This window comes from Triturus cristatus, chromosome 4_1, assembly GCF_964204655.1.
Source record: "Triturus cristatus chromosome 4_1, aTriCri1.1, whole genome shotgun sequence".
Taxonomy (NCBI): domain Eukaryota; kingdom Metazoa; phylum Chordata; class Amphibia; order Caudata; family Salamandridae; genus Triturus; species Triturus cristatus.
In genome coordinates this window covers 69,945,986-69,965,710 of record NC_140585.1, presented here as the reverse complement: position 1 = coordinate 69,965,710, position 19,725 = coordinate 69,945,986, and the positions used below count along the sequence as shown (strand labels likewise).

Genomic DNA, 19,725 nt, shown 5'->3' with positions numbered 1-19,725 from the left:
TCCTAACCTATCATTCACTCTTTCATAGCGTTGCGGAAATTTAAAATGATGCTTAAAATGAGCAGCGCCGGAATTTCACAGTTACAATGCGATATGTACAATGAACATCCTTAACTAAGATTTTATCTCTTCGCCTCGATAAATTTGTCGCCCCATCTCACTTTCGGTAGTATAAAGGAGAGGGGAAAGCGCCAGGCCCCCACCGCGCCATCTTCAGGAGTAAGTTGTTGTGGGTCTCCCAGGCCCCGCCTCCTGACAGGACACCCTGCATTTCTCAGCCCAGCTACTTTCCTAGAGTTCAGGCATCGGCTCAGTCTGTAGGTGACCCTGACTCACTCTATACAGAATAGTGCTGGCACTGATCATTACACACTCATGAATATAAATGTGCAGAAAGCTAATTTATCAAGTAGAAAACAAAGAGACATTAACAAATACTTTCAGTTGCAGAGGGGGATTAGGCCTAGGCAGTGCTTTAAATGGAAAAACAGAAGTGCAGGTACCCTGTACCAGAGTACCTGCTTGTTTCTGAGAAGTACAGCTACTCTTCAATTAAAAGTATTATATCACTCTTGAGAAGTGCAGGTACTCCCACTCTCAAAGTAAAAAGGTGCTGGTACTCCATACTGGACAGTACCAGCCCACACTGGGCCTAGGGGTAGGGCTACCGAATTTGGAAAGGGGGAGTGGGCTGGAATCTCGGCCTTGTTCAACATCCTGTGACTCTGGGCAAGTCACTTTATCTCGACCTGGCTAAAGTGCAAGGGAGGTAAAGTGTAAAGCGCTCTATTGCCCATTGTCCAAGTGGGCGCTAGATAAAAGCGAAAAAAGCAAACCTTCGCAATGCTAATATCGTAAAAACCCTAGAATGGGTGTACACCAAACCACGAAAAGCACACCTTGAGTGGAGTCCTACGTTCATGAAAACGTTAGGGTAAGTCCATTCAGCAGTTTCGGATGTAGTTTGGCTGCAAAGGAATGATTTCCCTTTGTAGCTAACATGGGGAAAAAATCATTTTGATACCACCTTAACTTTTTTTCCTACTGCACAGAACGTCACCAAATGTAGCAAGTCGGCCCCTAATGCATGCACTATGCAAGCACCAAATTAGGAGCACATCCGTCATGGACTGCTTTTTCAATGGAAAGTGTGGCTGAACCATATCTACACAGAGGTAACTGCCACTGTGTAATCTTACTAGCCTTTGCAATGCAATAGGTCTCGCATTTACACGATTTAGAGCTATTGGCACTGTAAATGACAATGCCTTTTATTTATATTTAGGTTTTTAAAACATAAATAAAAGCCACTCCATTTACAATCCCAACAGCTTAAGCTTGCGTAAATGCGAGACCTATTGCATTTCAAATGCTTGTTCTATTTTCTGATGATGTTTATTGACTGTGTGGTGCCTTTTTACCAGTTGTTTTAACCGTATTCCTGGTACAACAGGGTACCCTTTGTACGATTTCGCTTTTGTTCGACAAAAGCTGTCTGAAAACATGTACCCTACGAATCTATTTTTTTTTTTTTGTCTAAAACATGGCCTTCTGCAGTCAAGAGGTTGCAGTGTCATTATGCAGACACTACTGACTTTTTAGGACTTTTCTCTTTGAGGATGTTTATTCGTTGAAACAGAGATCAACCCACGTGAAAATACTGTCTATACATTCAGCTTTTGCGAATAGTAGGGGATATCTTTTTAGGTCTCGGGACCATCCGGTCTGCCGAAGGCAGAACCGGAAGTCGAGAGATTTAATGACTTGGAGAAGAGGGGCTTGAACCCGCCCCTCTTCTCCCCTGTTCTCCATTGGCTGGCCTCTTCAATGCTGGCCAGCCATTGGAGAAGAGGTCCCGTCACTCCAATCAGGCCCCGTCCTTTTCGGATCGGGGGGCGTGTTTTTTGAAAGAAGTCTCATTCTCTCCTCCAGCCAATGGCTGGAGGAGAGAAAAGACAAACACGCCCCCGAATCCGAAATGGACGCTGCGTTTCTCCGAGGCATTTCTGCTCTGCCTCGGAGAAAGGCGGTGGTGTCTTCCGGTGCCCTCGGCTTGTCTAATGAGATCCACCGAGTGGGAGGGCAACAGGAGTTGGAAGCGCCTTTCCTTGGAGACTTTCGCCGTAAGTTCGGGCTCCTGAAACTTTTAGTTTTGCTTTTTGAGTGCATGTTTCAGTGTTTGCTGTCGTGGTGAAGTGCCGGCGAGAGACTCGCCAAGAACGCTTAAGACCGCTCAGTTGCAGAAGAAACTGTTCCGGATTGGCGGAGGTGTGCCAGGCATGGCGCAGCAGAGAAAGTTTGTGAGTAAACACTTCTGTGATGTTTGCAAGAAAAATGAGTACCGACTGTGGGCGACGATGGGTGAAAGTACTCGAGTTTGTGTTCCACCTCGTTCCTCTATTTCAGCAGCTAAATGGCTCCAATTCTATTTATTTCTTCTTTTTAATGTTTTTTTGTTATTCCTGTTGCCGTCCCGTGGTTGCCAGATCAGACGTCCAAGTCTGCTCTGTAAATAGACCTTTGCTTTTTTTGTGTGTTTGTTAGTGATTGCACAATAAAAGGCTTGATTGGTGAGGACAGAGCAGTGACAGAGTCGAGCGAGGGCAGGCAGATCGGTAACAGTTGAAGCTAGGAACACGGCTGGCGGGGGGCTGTGCGGTAAGGGGGTGCTTCTGCGGGGGGGGGAGAAATTCTGAGGTTTGAGTGGTGGGGCGGAGGAGAACGGTGGTGGCTATCCGGCCTCTCTGCACATAACAGTGGTTGGTGTTATGCTGGGTGTGTGATAGTTGTGGTGGCTTGAGCTGGTGTTGGCGGAGGTGTGCCAGGCATGGCGCAGCAGAGAAAGTTTGTGAGTAAACACTTCTGTGATGTTTGCAAGAAAAATGAGTACCGACTGTGGGCGACGATGGGTGAAAGTACTTGAGTTTGTGTTCCACCTCGTTCCTCTATTTCAGCAGCTAAATGGCTCCAATTCTATTTATTTCTTCTTTTTAATGTTTTTTTGTTATTCCTGTCGCCGTCCCGTGGTTGCCAGATCAGACGTCCAAGTCTGCTCTGTAAATAGACCTTTGCTTTTTGTGTGTGTTTGTTAGTGATTGCACAATAAAAGGCTTGATTGGTGAGGACAGAGCAGTGACAGAGTCGAGCGAGGGCAGGCAGATCGGTAACAGTTGAAGCTAGGAACACGGCTGGCGGGGGGCTGTGCGGTAAGGGGGTGCTTCTGCGGGGGGGTGGGGGAGAAATTCTGAGGTTTGAGTGGTGGGGCGAAGGAGAACGGTGGTGGCTATCCGGCCTCTCTGCACATAACAGTGGTTGGTGTTATGCTGGGTGTGTGATAGTTGTGGTGGCTTGAGCTGGTGACGGTGACTAGTGAGGAAAGCTTGGCCACTGCAAGGGTTAATGCTGACTGCTGAGGCGAGTGACAGACATGGATACAAACAATGGCGGTTCAGGAAGAGTCGGCTGCGGTGGCTGACCACTGTGAGAACCGTGGTTGCTGGGCATGGAGGGCGAACACTTTATGCTGTTGTGAGGGACATGGTGATTGACTGTTGAGTAGTGATGGAATAGTGGGAGCGTAACTGGCTAACGGACTGAGATTGCTGGTTTTAGATTGATAAAACAATGACTGGAGAGGCCTAGGCCATAGAGTTGCGATTGCTGGGCGGGGGCGCAGCACCTATTGCTATGGACGATGAGCAGTGACTGCTAGGGTGCAGTACGGGAAACATTAGCTGGATATGGGCAGAGTCTTACTGCTGTGGTTGGAGTGAGTATAATGGTGGTTATTGGACCTCAAGCTGTGGCGCATACCCGTGACTGGTGATAGATGTGAGGCCAGAATCTACAGTTGTAGAAGCAACGTGTATTGAATGTATTCTGCAGATGTCTGAGTGGGGCATGTGTAACATGCTAGGCTAGGTGGGGAGGGAGGTGGTGTGTGGGAGGTGTAGCCTGCCAAGGGCTATAGTTCCGTTTCCCAGGCTGCTGAAATCTCTGGTACCTAAAGGGAGATCCAGTTCCTGTAATCTCATTTGGTGACCTAAGTGATTGTTGATCACCGCTAAATTGGCCAAAGGGTCAGAGTTGAACTCTCCTGGCTACTGACTCAAGGGTTTTAGATCAGAGGAAATATTTTCCACAAGACAGAGCCACAGCCCATGGGACTGGTGATCTGACGCGTTTCATATACTTGCATGGTGTTTACTTCTGTGCTTCAGATTGGAGACTGGTATCAAGGTGCCTACAACCTCGAAGAGATTGCTCTGTAGTGCAAAGCCAGTCATAGATGCTTTATCCACCAGGCAACAACTGTAATATGATGACCTAACCAGCTTAGAACCCACTCGGCAGTAGCCAGTTCTTAAGCCCCATAGTCTGTGGGCTGAGTCCATCTTGCTTTTCTGTGAGCAAAGTATACAAGCATTTACAATGCAACGGTCTCGGCATTGTTAAAGTTAGAGCTATTGGCATTGCTCATGACATTATTTTTGTTTGTTTTTGTTTTTAAATCATGTAAAGAAACAGCAGTGTTATTTACAATGTCAATAGCTTAATCAGTGTGTGTGTAGGTGGCTCTGTATGTGGGTGCAAATGCAATAGGTCTCGCATTTGAGAGTGATTAAGCTATTGACATTGTAAATAACAATGCCGTTTCTTTAAATGTTTTAAAAACAAAAACAAACAAAAATAATGTCATGAGCAATGCCAATAGCTCTAACTTTACCAAGGCCGAGACCATTGCATTGTAAATGCTTGTTTTTTAATGCTTTGATGGGTGTACCTAAATGGGTGTAGTCTAGTCCTACAAACTGTACCTTGGCCATGATCCTAAGCTAAGTGCTTTCTGGTTTAATTGGATTCTAATAACGTACAGCCCACTTAATGTTTTTCTCATGCTTGAAAGCAAGTCATCTTAAACTGAGCTGGCGATGCTGTTTGAACTAAGTCACTGTTGTTGGGGAGATGTTGCCACGCACTGCAGTCTGGGTTTTATGTAGAAAGAGTTTAGTGAAATCTCTCGTTTGTTTGTGCTTTTTGAGTGTATACGTCCGCTATTTTTAGATTCAGACGTAAAGCAGTGCAGTGCAGCGCAGCGCAGTGCAGTGGAGTGCAGTGCAGTGCACCGCCTTGGCTTTTGAGCATGGGGACCGACTGTAGTAGGTGGTCGGGCCACCTGCAATAGAATATCTTCCATACTTTGGAAAGCTCAGTACTTGTTAAAGTCCATTCAACTTGCCGCCTGTGACCTGTTGTCGTTTCATTAGCCCTGAGAGAGATTTGTTTTTAATCACAAAATCACTGTTGGTGTTTGTCTTCTGAAATGTGTGTGATGGTACTTGTCTGTATCAGTTGCAGGCACATGTTTTAATCGCTTTCCATTTGTGGTGCAGCCTGAACTTGTCAATGTTCTTGAATGTTGCACTTCATTTGGACCTTGGTAGTGGGGATGTAATTCCCCCCCCCCCCCGTTTCACTTCCACTGTACAAGAGCTTCACACAGAACCGCTGAATTGTGGCTGGTGATGGGATGTTCAGCCGAAGCTGCTGACACGAGCTTTTCACATATCTTAGGGTTGACACAGGGGCAGCTCTTGTCCATCCCTAGGCTTTCCTTTAAGAAATGATCACATGGATTATTTTAGTTGGCTTTAGCAGTGCTTAATAGGTCCTGCTTCAATACCTGCTGATGCCGAGGCCCAAAGGCACCACAGCATGTCTTAGCGCCACCACAGCAGCACTCAGCGCCACCACAGCAGCACTCTGCGCCACCACAGCATCACTCTGCGCCACCACAGCATCACTCTGCGCCACCACAGCATCACTCTGCGCCACCACAGCATCACTCTGCGCCACCACAGCATCACTCTGCGCCACCACAGCATCACTCTGCGCCACCACAGCATCACTCTGCGCCACCACAGCATCACTCTGCACCACCACAACATCACTCTGCGCCACCACAGCATCACTCTGCGCCACCACAGCATCACTCTGCGCCACCACAGCATCACTCTGCGCCACCACAGCATCACTCTGCGCCACCACAGCATCACTCTGCGCCACCACAGCATCACTCGGCGCCACCACAGCTTCACTCGGCGCCACCACAGCTTCACTCGGCGCCACCACAGCATCACTCGGCGCCACCACAGCATCACTCGGCGCCACCACAGCATCACTCGGCGCCACCACAGCATCACTATGCGCTACCACAGCAGCACTCAGCACCACCACATCAGCACTCAGCACCACCACATCAGCAGCACCACACCTTCACTCAGCACCACCATACCTTCACTCAGCACCACCATACCTTCACTCAGCACCACCACACCTTCACTCAGCACCACCACACCTTCACTCAGCACCACCACACCTTCACTCAGCACCACCATACCTTCACTCAGCACCACCATACCTTCACTCAGCACCACCATACCTTCACTATGCGCTACCACAGCATCAATCTGCATCACCACAGCATCGCTCGGGGCCAGCGCAGCATCGCTCGGGCCAGCGCAGCATCGCTCGGGGCCAGTGCAGCATCACTCAGTGCTTCTTACACTTTTTAATTACAACTTTTCAGCATGCTGCACAGCAGACACACTTCTCTACAGCACAGGTTAGAAACATTGGCAAAGTCAATAGCTCTACCTAAACACTTATAAGGCCCCCCCAATGCATAGCCAATAGGTCTCGCCTTTGGGACATTATAAGTATTTAGTGATCCAGCACAATATCCTTCATTAAACAACATCGAGTGTTGCATGGCTAGTCACTTATAAGGTCCCAAAAGCGAGACCTATTGGCTATGCCAATGCTTGTTGCCTTTGGAACTGGAGCAGGAAGTGCTCCCAGTTCTGCTGGCCCCCAAGAGTGTGACCAAAAGAGGGGTGTGTTTCCAAACAAAATGACCTCCGCTTTGGATGAGTTATTTCTCCTCCATTTGTTTACTTCCCGCATACATTCCCTAAAGAAGTCCCCCGAGTCACTCGTGCTTTTGGCGGGAGATGCTATGATCTGCGTGTCATCTGCATAAGATGCAATGGAGAATGAGGAGGACTTGATGAGTTTAGCCTATGGAGTAACGTACAGATTGAACAACATGAGGCCCAGGGATGAACCCTGCAGACCCCACATAGGGGTGCAATCAGGACCGCATGAGAAGAGGAATGAACCATGTAGGAGGGCACACAGGGGTGCAATTGGGAGTGACAAGAGGAATGACCCATGTGAGATTGCACGTAGGGGTGCAATCAGGATTGCATGAGAAGAGGAATGAATCGTGAAAGGGCAGGGGTGCAGTCAGGAATGCACGACAAGAGGAATGAACCACAGAGGGCACGTAAGGGTGCAATCAGGAGTGTGAGAAGAGGAATGAACCAAGTGAAAGGGCACATAAGGGTGCACTCTGGAGTGAGAAGAGGAATGAACCATGTGAGCGGGCATGTAGGGGTGCAATTGGGAGAGCACGAGAAGAGGAATGAACCATGTGAGAGGGCACATAGGGGTGCAATCAGGAGTACACAAGAAGAGGGAGGAATATGTCCGAGGGCACACAGGGGTGCATTCAAGAGTGCACTACAAGAGGAATAAACCATGTGAGAGGGCACGTAGGGGTGCATTCAAGAAGAGGAATGAACCAAGTGAGAGGGCACGTAGGGGTGCACCAGGAGTGCATGAGTAGAGGAATGAACTATGTGAGAGGGTACTAGGGGAGCAATGAAGAATCAATCAATCAAGACATTTATAAAGCGCACTACTCACCCGTGAGGGTCTCAAGGCGCTGGGGTGGGGGGGGAGAGGGGTGCTGCTACTGCTCGAAAAGCCAGGTCTTGAGCAACCTCCTGAAGGTTAGAAGGTCATGGGTCTGCCGTAGGAGGATGGGGAGGGTGTTCCAGGTTCTGGCGGCGAGGTGGGAAAATTATCTGCCGCCGGTGGTCGCTCTTCGGATGCGGGGGGCGAGGTCGGCGGAGCGGAGCTGGCGGTTCGGGGTGTAGCAGGTGAGTCGTCGGTTGAGGTATGCTGGTCCGGTGTTGTGGAGTGCGTGGGTGAGGAGCTTGAAGGTGATCCTCTTGTTGATGGGAAGCCAGTGCAGGTCTTTCAGGTGGGGCTGTGGCTGTGTCGGGGGATGTCGAGGATCAGGCGTGCCGAGGCATTCTGTATGCGTTGTAGTCGTTTCAGGAGTTTGGCTGAGGCTCCTGCGTAGAGTGCGTTTCCGTAGTCCAGCCTGCTGCTGACGAGGGCCTGGGTGACCGTCATTCTTGTGTCAGTGGGGATCCACCTTTAGATCTTGCGGAGCATGCGGAGGGTGTTGAAGCAGGAGGATGAGACAGCGTTGACTTGCTTAGTCATGGAGAGTGTTGAGTCGAGGATAAACCACAGGTTGCGTGCGTGGTCGGTGGGTGTTGGTGCTGCTCCCAATGTGGTTGGCCACCAGGAGTCGTCCCAGGCTGAGGGGGTGGAGCTGAGGATGAGGACCTCTGTCTTGTCCGAGTTCAGCTTCAGACGGCTGTTCTTCATCCATTTGGCAACGGCTTTCATTTCTTCACGGAGGTATGATCTTGGAGGCTTTGGAACGGAAAGGGGGGAGGCGGACGCTCTGGGTTCTGCCGGAGAGGAAGGAGGTGGTCCATTCCAGAGCCTTGTCTTGGATCCCTACGTTGTGGAGGCGTGTGCGTAGGGTGCGGTGGCAGTCAGTGTTTAAGGCGGCTGATAGGTCCAGGAGGATGAGGGCCGTGGTTTCGGCGTTGTCCAGCAGGGCCCTGATGTCATCGGTGGTGGCGATGAGGGCAGTTTCGGTGCTGCGGTTGCTGTGGAAATTGGACTGGGACTGGTCCAGGATGTTGTTCTCCTCGAGGTAGCGGGTCAGCTGTCTGACGGTTTTCTCGATGCCTTTTGCCGGGAATGGGAGCAGGGAGATGGGCCGGAAGTTCTTGAGGTCCCTCGGATCCGCCTTGGGTTTCTTGAGTAAGGTGTTGATCTCGGCGTGCTTCCAGCTCTCCGGGAAGGTTGCGGTCTCGAAGGAGATGTTGATGGCCTTGCGGAGGTGGGGTGCGATGGTGGCGCTATCTTTGTTGAAGATGTGGTGCGGGCATAGGTCTGATGGAGAGCCGGAGTGGATGGTGTTCATGATTTTGATGGTGCCGTCGTCGTTTATGTTGGTCCAGGTGCGCAGGGGGTTGATGTGGGTGGTGGCCATGGGGTCTGAGGTGTTGGCTGTCGGGGCGGTCAGGTTGTTGAACCTGTCGTGGATGTCAGCAATCTTGTGATGGAAGAAGGTGGCAAGGGAGTCGCACAGGTCTTGCGATGGTGGGATGGCATTGGTGTTGGAGCTGGGGTTGGAGAGTTCCTTGACGATGTTGAAGAGCTCTTTGCTGTTGTGTGCGTTGTTTTCGAGGCGGTCCTTTAAGGAGGCCCTTTTGGCGGATCTGATGAGGCGATTGTGTCTGCGGATGGCGTTCTTGTGGGCTGCGTAGCTGTCCGGTGTCTGTTCGCATGTCATTTCTTCTCTAGTTTTCGGCAGGTTTGCTTGGAGGCCTGGAGGTCCTCGGTGAACCAGCTGGCTTTCTTGTTAGTGCGTCTGTTGGAGGGTTTCTTGATCGGGTGAGAGTGTTGGCGCAGTTGTCGATCCAGCGCCTGAGGTTGCATGTTGGCGCAGTTGTCGATCCAGCACCTGAGGTTGCGTGCAGCAGCGGTGTTGGTGTCGGTGAGGTCGGCCGGTGGGCTTCGGGCGAGGGTGGTGTTTATCTGGTCTTCGGTGATTTTAATCCAGCTGCGGCGGGGGATCTGTTGAGTGAGGTGGTGCGTAGTGGGTTTCCGGAAGGTGAAGTGGATGCATCGATGGTCAGTCCAGTGGAGTTCGGTGGTGTGGCTGAAGGAGACGTGGGGGCTTGTGGAGAAGATTGGGTGAAGCGTGTGGCTGGCGGAGTGGCTGGGGGTTGTGACGAGCTGTCTGAAACCGAGGTTGGCGAGGTTGTTAATCTGGGTGGTGGAGTTGGTGGAGGTGGTGTTGTTCCCGAGGTGGAAGTTCAGGTCTACGAGGAGGATGTAGTCTGTGGAGGCAAGGGCATGCGTGCTGACTAAGTCGGCGATGGAGTCGCTGAACTGAGGCCAGGGTCCGGGGGGTCTGTAGACGAGAGTTTCTCTGAGGGTGGTGTTGGGATCAGTGTGGATCTGGAAGTGCAGGTGTTCTGCGGTGCTGAGGGTGTCGTCTTTGCTGGTCAAGACGCTGAGGGTGTTCTTGTGGATAATGGCGATTCCACCTCCTACTCCATTGGTGCGGTCCCTGCGGGTGATCTTGTAGCCGTCTGGGATGGCTATGGCGATGTCGGGTGCCGAGGAGGCGTTCATCCAGGTCTCTGTCAGGAAGGCGACGTCCGGGGAGGATGTGTCGAGCAGGTCCCAGAGTTTGGCGTGTTTGCGTGCGGAGTGGGTGTTCAGTAGTATGCATCTGCGGTGGTTGAGTCCCGTCACAGTGGGTGGTTTGGTGGCTCGGAGGCTGGTGAAGCTGCAGCTCCGGCAGGAGAATGGTCCTTTGGTGTGCTTCGGGTTGGCCAGGAAGCAGGTGTGCTGTCGTCTGGTGTTGAGTTCGTGGAGGGTGCTGGTGGTGTAGTGACGGCGTTCGGTGTGGTGTCCGCGGGAACCAGGGGGTCTGGCGTTGGGTGTGGTCCAGGCACGGTCGGGCGTAGACGGGCTTGCCTTAGGTGCGCCTTCGGCATGCCAGCGGCGCGCCCACTGCGTGTGGCTGCCATATGAGGGGAGGCGGGAGGGAGGAGCAGCTGGGAGGCGGGAGCAGGGTGGCGAATGGGCGAGCAGGGGGGCGGGGACGCAGCGGCGGGAAAACGAGAGGGTAGAGCGGGCGGAGGATACAGAAGTCAAAAACGGGCACAATAACACTACAACAGTACAAAAAGGAAAAAGGCGAAACACAATTAATTACACAAGGGGAGCAGAAGCACAATCGCAGCAGGGCTGACAAGGAAAAAAGGGCAGAGCGAGCGCAAGAGCTTACGGCCTACCACTGGCCACCAGGGACGAGGTGCAGGTGGTAGCCTGGAGGTGAAGGAGGGCATCGAACTCCAGCAAGAATGCATGAGAAGAGGCATTAACCAGGTGAGGGGGCACACAGGGGTGCAATCGACTGCATGAGGAAAGGAATGAATCGTGTGAGAGGGCAGATAGGGGTGTATTCAGGAGTGCATGGGAAGTGGGATGAACCATGTGAGAGGGCACGTAGGGGTGCAATCAGTAGTGCGTGAGAAGAGGAAGGATCCACTTAAGAGGGCGCATAGGGCTGATGCTGAGAGGTGCTGTACTCGAGACATGTACTTCATGCACCATCCAAAGTTTCTTAAACACGATTAGTTTTCTCTGGCAACCTGTGGTGAAAATGGGGTTTAACCGAAGTACTGAGGTACATTCGGTAGGAGACATGGCAGCAGTGTTTAGCCCAATAAGAAGGTAACAGGATAGATATTTAGTTACAAAAAGCAAGACTGCATTCCTGAAATCCAAACAGGATGAGCTAGCTGCCTGGATCAACAACCCCCCTCCCTTTACTGAGAGGCAAGGGTGAGTTTTCTGTAAGCTCTTGAAAAGGAAGTAACACATAACACAGATGCCTCAGACTGGAAGCAAGTTCTTCGCTCTCATGCGATTGTAGGCAGGGCGGGCTTTAGGGCAGTGCGACCAGTGCCGCCGCACTGGGCGCTGACCTGTGGAGGGGGTGCTGACCTCAGGGGGGGCGCTGTGTTTAGTAATAATTTATGATTGGAGAGATATGGGACACTTTTGCCTAGTGGTAGTGAGAGAGTCCAACGAGGCGGTCATGATGTGCGGGGGGCGCCAAAAATGATCATCGCAAGGGTGCTGCCAGTGCTAAAGCCGGCTCTGATTGTAGGCTACCTCTGGTGCTCTGTGGTCACTCAGAACCCAGTAAAGATGATGGTAGTAACAACAGGGCTTCAGGGGACTCTATGGATGGGCACTATATGGTTAAGCGTTCTAGGTCGGGGTACCTGTGACTGGAAGACACAGTAGTACATCATGATTTGTACCCACGCTTGTTGGGTAACTACGGGGGCTGATATCTTAGGGTCAGATGTACGTATGTTTGTGTTTGCGATGACCTAATAGTGAATGTTTGGAATTCGCTTTTAGGAAATCACAAACCACGACGTAGTACAGTGTGTTTTACACTGTTTGCGGTTCCCAGTGTGTCTCAAATAGACCTACCTCATTAACATTCATAAGGTATTTCCCAATTTTCAACCGATTAGGAATCGCAGCCATCAGAGGGATGGTTGCCTACTGGGGTCAGCAGACCACCATGTCTGTGATTGCTTTTGAATAAAGCAGTTTTTAGGTCTTGCGTGGCGTGGCAGCGCATGCTCTCTGCTCGCCTCGCGAGATTTATTGCAGATGAGTCATTTGTGAAAAGGGCTTGAAGCCCCGCCCCTTATTCCCATTGGCTCGCATCACCGTTCATGTTAAACGGTGGGCTGCCATTGGAAATGAGGTTTCTAGGGTGCCTCCTTTTCGCTTTTTGCCCAGCCCATCCGGACTGGATCGCCTGCATTACGGCTGTCATGACAAAGTTTCTTATCAGAAGCTTCGTCAAGCTGCCTTGCACGCGCCAGTTCGACTCTCTGATTGGGCCGGACAAAAAAGGAGACATGGCGCCCAGTGTTTATTTTTGCATCTTGCTTTCACTTTAAAGTGAGAGCGCGATGCAAAAATAGACAGCGAGCCTTTTTTTCCTTCCCCTCCACTCACTTATGTTTTGGACGGCATTTATATTATCTCCGCCTTAACTTTCCCTTCTGTTGCTTCCTCTTCGTTTTTGGCTTTCCCCCCTGCCTCCTCGTGTTCGGAGCCCTCTCCACCCTACAAGCACAAACGCAGCTGTGGATTTCTCACAGAGGAGAGTGTCGCACAGGGGTGTGACTCTGTGAGCATACCAATGACAGAGGCTAGTCTGTATAATACGTTTGTGGGTTTATTACTGTTCAAGAACAATGTATGTCACAGAACGGGCACTATGTCTCTCTCCTTCCTCCCGGACAATAACGACGTCGTCCTCTCCTTCCCCAGGGCTCTCGTCTGGCGATGTGGCTCCGACGGACATGAAAGGAAGGGAGACCAGATTTTAGTGGACTGTTCTTTGGATGTTAGAGGGATTGAAGGGGAATAGGTAGTGAGGAGTCACCGGGGTCCACCACCAGTCAAAACACTCGGTAAAAGGGGAAATCTGTGAGTGAGTCGGTTACCCCGTTCAAAAGAAGCCCGTGACCGCCCCGATAAGAGCTCCCAGAGAGAAAACTACCTCCCTCCCCGTGTTGAGACGAATCCTAGGATCCGGCCCTGTACCTTTCCCAGCCACGCTCCTCCGGGTGCGTGGCAGGGCGAGACGCCGTGTAGGTGGCCTCCTGGCTCTGCCGCTCTCTCGTCTCCTCCGCTTCCGACCTCTGAGTCCCGTCCTCCGTCCTTCACCTCGCTTTCTGTCTCCTTCGCTGCTCGCACTCCGACTCCGTCTCCTCCTTGGGCTTTCGCCCCGTTCTCCTCGCTGGTTTCCGCTTTACTGGGGCAGACCGCAGCGGATTGGTGTGCCGTCAGTGACGTCAGAGGGGGCGTCTCCGCCGCCGATGTGAGCCAGCCTGCATTAAAGGGGCCACCTGCGTCCTGCAGATGGGGTGGAAATGTGCAGTCAATGAGGGTTTTCTCCATTCCCTCTTCTTCTCCCGTGACCATGCGACAGAGAGACAACGCTGAGACCTCGCACTGCGAATCGCAAAATAGGGTTCTGCACATACAATTATTTTGCAGTTGCAAACTACCCTGTTCTGCGATTCGGGCCGGTTGCTAAATCAAAAAAGCTACATAAATCTGGTCTTTGGTTCAGGAGCACACATTGGCGCGGAGTGCAACCACAAAGATGCAGTGACTTTAGGATATGGGTGACACCCAATGTTTTAAGTGTGTCTGGAACTACCAGAACCAGACCCTGGCAACGCAAAAAAAGGACATAGAACAAGGGTTGCCTGGGGTTTCCTCTTGTACTGTCATTCACCAGCCGTACCATTGAAAAGTGTACCTGCCTCCTGGTCACACGCTAGTGCTGCAGTGCTATGGTACTGGAAGCCCCTTTTGTAATCTTTGGTGTTCCAGTGCCTAAAGAACTATTCATTCAAAGCAATAGGTAAGTTATTTTCATTTTCATTTACATTTAAATTGACTTTGCTGATGGCCAAACATAAAGGTGCTAAAGAAACTATTAATTAAATTATTCTCCTATTTTTGTATTGTGCTCTGTCCAGTAAGACTCCATTTATGAGTTTGTCAAACACATGATTCTATTCCACATCTATTCTGCTGTTCCATTACATATATTAGAGGGGCAACATTATTATAGTATTAAGTACTACTAAGAGCATCCGCAAAGTTCACAAGATTAGTTCCACATTCATAGGGTCATTACTCATTAGTACCAACGTCCAAGTCGTGTTTGGCAAATGCGACCGGATCCAACGAGTGTGTGACATTGGTCCATAAGTGTACCCTGGATGGATACTGGTTTTGTTGAAATTCATGATTTAAGTCCTTCTTTGACGACAAATGTATTGTGACTTGTCCTGAGGAAGCCCGTGATAGGGTGAAACGTGTTGGCTGCGCTTTTGCACACACAGGCAAAAAACAAGAATAAAAAGATTTTAAAAGATGAGGCAACCATCATTTTTGCCTGGTTACTCGACTGTCCTTCTGGTGTATATTTTTGAGTCATGTTGACTGTCTAATATATGTAATTGTATTTAATTTTGGACCAATTGGTAGCTGGTCTATAGAGGTGGGCAAAAAGCTGTCTACTAAGTGGCAATTATGGGTGGTGCAGTAATAAGTTCCCTGGCTGCCAATATTTGTTGAGAATCTTCTGTGCTGTGCCCTTTGTTACAAAGGCTGCACCTCTTTTAAAGGGTTGTTAGAAACGCTTCTGAAGCCACACCCGTTTTAGTCCCAGCCTCCTTTTTTTGTATCCTACTCAAAGCACTGGTGGCACCAGGTTTTTAGCCAGCAATAACCCAGAACAGTGCAATGTGGGAAGTTGGTTTAGGCAGGTCAAAGTCCAGCCCAGCCAATGCAGGATGACCCAAGATAGGTTCTGTAGAAACAGTAAACAAGTGACACATGCACCCTAGGGGATGGGATGCCACCAGCATGGTATTCAATGCCAGGGTGCAGTGGTGAAGCAGAGAAGGGAATAATGTAAGCCACACGCCAGGCTTGATTGGCCCCTTCCTGGATCATGGTCAGAAGGCGACCAGCCCCAGTCTCGACTTAGTGTGCTGTGCACCAGCTGGATTGCGCGCCCCCGCTGGGGACTGTTTTGTTGGCATAGATATTTACACGGGGAGCTCCCGGCGCAACCAAACTGCCGTTCGTAAAACAAGCATTTGCAATGCAATAGGTCTCGCATTTATAAGAGTTTGAGCTATTGGCATTGTAAAATTACAATGCCTTTTATTTATGTTTTGGTTTTAAAACAAATAAAAGGCATTGTCATTTATAATGTCAGTAGCATAAACTTGCATAAAAGCAGTGTGCGGCGTGTAGCAGTGTGCGGCGTGTAGCAGTGTGCGGCGTGCAGCAGTGTTTTGTGTAGCAGTGTGAGGCATGCAGCACTGTGTGGCGTGCAGCGGCGTGCAGCAGTGTGCGGCGTGCAGCAGTGTGCGGCGTGCAGCAGTGTGCGGCGTGCAGCAGTGTGCGGCGTGCAGCAGTGTGTGGCGTGCAGCAGTGTGGGGCTTGCAGCAGTGTGCGGCGTGCAGCAGTGTCGTGCAGCATGCAGCAGTGAGTAATGCAGCAGTGTGCAGCAGTGTGTGGTGTGCAGCAGTGTGTGGCGTGCTGCAGTGATTCGTGTAGCATTGTGCGGCGTGCAGCAGTGTGTTTCGTGCAGCAGTGTGTTTCGTGCAGCAGTGTGTGGCGTGCAGCAGTGTGTGGCGTGCAGCAGTGTGTGGCGTGCAGCAGTGTGTGGCATGCAGCAGTGTGCGGCGTGCAGCAGTGTGTGGCGTGCAGCAGTGTGTGGCGTGCAGCAGTGTGTGGCGTGCAGCAGTGTGTGGCTTGCAGCAGTGTGCGGCGTGCAGCAGTGTCGTGCAGCATGCAGCAGTGAGTAATGCAGCAGTGTGCAGCAGTGTGTGGTGTGCAGCAGTGTGTGGCGTGCTGCAGTGATTCGTGTAGCATTGTGCGGCGTGCAGCAGTGTGTTTCGTGCAGCAGTGTGTGGCGTGCAGCAGTGTGTGGCGTGCAGCAGTGTGTGGCGTGCAGCAGTGTGTGGCATGCAGCAGTGTGCGTCGTGCAGCAGTGTGCGTCGTGCAGCAGTGTGTAATGCAGCAGTGTGCGGTAGTGTGCGGCAGTGTGTGGCGTGCAGCAGTGTGTGGCGTGCAGTAGTGTGTGGCGTGCAGTAGTGTGTGGCGTGCAGCAGTGTGTGGCGTGGTTTGTAAACAACAAGAAAAGCGGACATCAAAGGAAGGGTGGGAGTTACAACGAAAGTTAATTGTTGTAACAGGGGATGCAGGAAGTGAGGCAGAGCGCGTGCTGGCGTAAGCAGTCTGCTGCTTTCAAGTCCGATGCCAGATGCCGGCTTCGCGCTCGAATGCCTCACATGCACTGGCCATAAACCGCATTCCTAAGGTCTTGTGCCCATTACTAAATCTCTCTGAATGCGTGAGGCGGCGCAGGCGCAGGAAGTAGCTGGTGGCAAATGAAATGCGCGTGGTTGTGCGCGTAGCCGCCACCCGATCCGCCTGGGAAGCCTTTGGGAGCATTTTCTGAAGTCCCTACTTAAATCTTGCTGAGCGATCGCTTACGCGATAGCCAGGCGAGGCCTAAAAAGGGGATTTTAACAACTGCCGTGCAATAGGCTGGAGGCGCTGAAACAATCTACAGCGCAAGGAGATTCCTGGAGAAGCCAGCCGAGACACAAGACACCCGTTTGGCAGAGCGGGTTATGAGGAGTGTAACCTTTGCAGCAACGCCAGGTGGAGCGTCGGTATGTGGGGTCGGAGGACGCTGTCGCGACTGGGAGGCTCCCAGGTAAGAGCGTGAAAAGAAGTGCAACTAGAAGGTTATCGGTGATGCGCCGCAGAGAGTGTAACGGCTTCATACAGACGGTCTGCGTGGAGTTGTATTAGACTGAACGAGTCAAACACTCCCTTGTAGTTCAAGAATAGCGAACTAATGAGATTTTTTCATCTGCGATTGAACTCTGTCACCCAGAATAGTAAGCAAGTCCATCCAAATATTTCTGGGAAGAAGTGCCGCGAAGGTGATCGCGACCGCGATCAAACATCAAAGCGGCCGCGAAAGTGAAAGTAATCGCAGTCAAGCGCGGCGCGGGCGCCCGCGCACATGCACTGTAGCTCTAGGCTGGCCTGGTAGCACTTTTTGGAGCCCTCACAAAATGTCTCGCCAGGTCAGCGCATGCGCTGGGTCAGGCGAGACCTAAAAAGTAAACCCTGGTGCTTCAAATAAATCGAATGAGGGAAAATCTGTGAACACAGGCGTGAAGACAAAAAAACCTGCTCTTTTTCCAACTAGAAACATTGCTACGTAAAGAGATTTCCAAGAGCTTGGAAATCATAACACTTGAGAAGGTTGTAGAATGTGGAAGGGTGCAGAGAGGGCTACGCTCCTTCACTACCGAATCACCCAGACACTAGGCCCGAAATGCTGGAAGAGTGGGGGAAATAATATGGAGTGTTCACGTACCATGATGTTAATTATCATCAAATACGCCAAACGAGTTGTGGAAGAACTGCATCTCAACATTGCAGAAATCGAATCACAGATCCAAGCATCCAATCAAGACCGTGAGATCATACAGAAATTAAGAGCAGATATGGACCGTAATCTAGACCAATATGAAAGTGAGGTTGAAGAATGAAAACAGTGCAAATTTAGGAGGGACGAATGCGATTAGGAGTATGGAACGATTTTAACATTCGCAAAGCGATTCGATGCATTAATACAGCAATTGCATACAAAGAAACAGTCTGTGAAGGAGTCACCATGTACTACACAGAGTGAGTCAGTCGGACTTCAGCGAAGGGGAATTAAGTACATCAACAACACGACATACTACTTTTTTAGATGAAATGAAATTGCTCTACAAAGACCAACAAAACCCAAAAGCAATAGGCAGAGGACGATGATCTGGACGCACCACGGCAAGAGGAAAGGAGCAATGGGCAACAGAGAAGAAGGTGCAAGACAAGGTGAGGATCAGAAAAGAACAAAAACATATCAACTACGCAACCGCACAGGACTGAAGAAATAACTGTAAGTACACAGAAAGAAAAGGAACCAAACCTGATCATTAGCCTGTCGAAACATGTATTAACGGATGCAGAATGAAGCCGACTAAACAAAGGACTGACATTTTGTCCAGAGAGAGATCATGACAATGTGGAAACCAGAATAGATATGTACAAATACATACGGAAACTTAAAGAGAATAATCGAGCACATAAGGGCAATTCAGAATCCTGATCCTACATATGCCATTGCCAAAAATATGAGCGCACATAACGCCAAAAAAAGGATGGATATACATTGCTCCGGATCATGAGAGAGGTGGAAATAGAACATTGAAACTGCGACATCATGAATCAAAACTAATAAATAGGTTTAAAACCAAGACCCCACAGGGACTTAATGGGGACGAGGAGATGTACATTCACCTATGAAAGACTGAACAATCAACTTGTGAATTGACTTCATATTTGATTATTATGAGTGCTCTAACTTGACATCAATTCTGATATATTAATAACATTTGTGAAATGTAATGCAGCCTGAAGTTAGAATGACCAGTTTTTTAATGTGGACTTGGAATATTTGAGTTACAGTAGTAATAACAATTCAGCTGGTGATGGTCTAGAGTTGGCAGCCATGGCATGCCTGGTAGTTGTATATGGATGTAGAAAGACAGCTTGATGACTATCGGGCACTCAGCCCATTACAGGGAATATAGGACACGAAGTCGAGACTTGTCACAATTTTACCTTGGGAAAATGCTTGCTGCACATACTCTTAACACAGGACAAGACAGGGATGGCCGGCTTGTCTTTTTAATGTGAATATCAAAAGATAGGTGTCACCATACTGAATGCAGACACTAACGCCGAAAAAGATAGCGTTGAGTATGATGCGAATAGATAAACAATGTGAAAAATTTCAAAATTGCGATGAGGTATGTTTAATAGTCCTCATAAGCGATAACATTGCTTCCGCAACTACCGGGGCTATGAATGGTATCACCCGAATCCATCACTTGTATGATTTTCAATGATTGTATAATTGAAATTGTATGGGATAAGCTACCAGTCCCACAATGCCTCCTAATGGGCAATGTGGAGACGGAGTATAAATCGTGAAAACAAAGCTAGGACTCTGTTTGCTGCCGTGATCAAGACCGAGAAGGTCGAAACGCGTAGGGAAAGAGGAGAGAGATGATTTGAATAAATCACTGAAACATACAAGGAGAGGGCCACGTATTTTTTCAATTGATGAGAATATATTTATTATATATCTATACATTCATATACACCATCACCCCCATTTAAACTGCAACATACTGTGAGGATTAAAGGACCCCAGTGACTTCTGACTGGAGTGATTCCTACATGTAAGTCCAGTAGACTGCACCCTGAACCTACTGTCAGTCTCATAAA

At 50.0% G+C, this 19,725-nt stretch overlaps 1 protein-coding gene across 2 annotated transcripts in view; it reads left to right on the top strand.

The window, feature by feature from the left end:
* Positions 1-19,725, top strand: part of LOC146839550 (apolipoprotein L3-like) — a 139,967-nt gene that overhangs the window by 44,703 nt on the left and 75,539 nt on the right. Inside the window, exon 1 of one of the 2 annotated variants that reach the window (XM_085651613.1) lies at positions 3,119-3,206. The exons of the other annotated variant lie outside the window; for it this stretch is intronic. The gene's annotated coding sequence lies outside the window, so the exon portion shown is untranslated. Of the gene's footprint in view, positions 1-3,118; positions 3,207-19,725 lie in introns of those variants that run through there. 2 annotated transcript variants of the gene reach the window in all.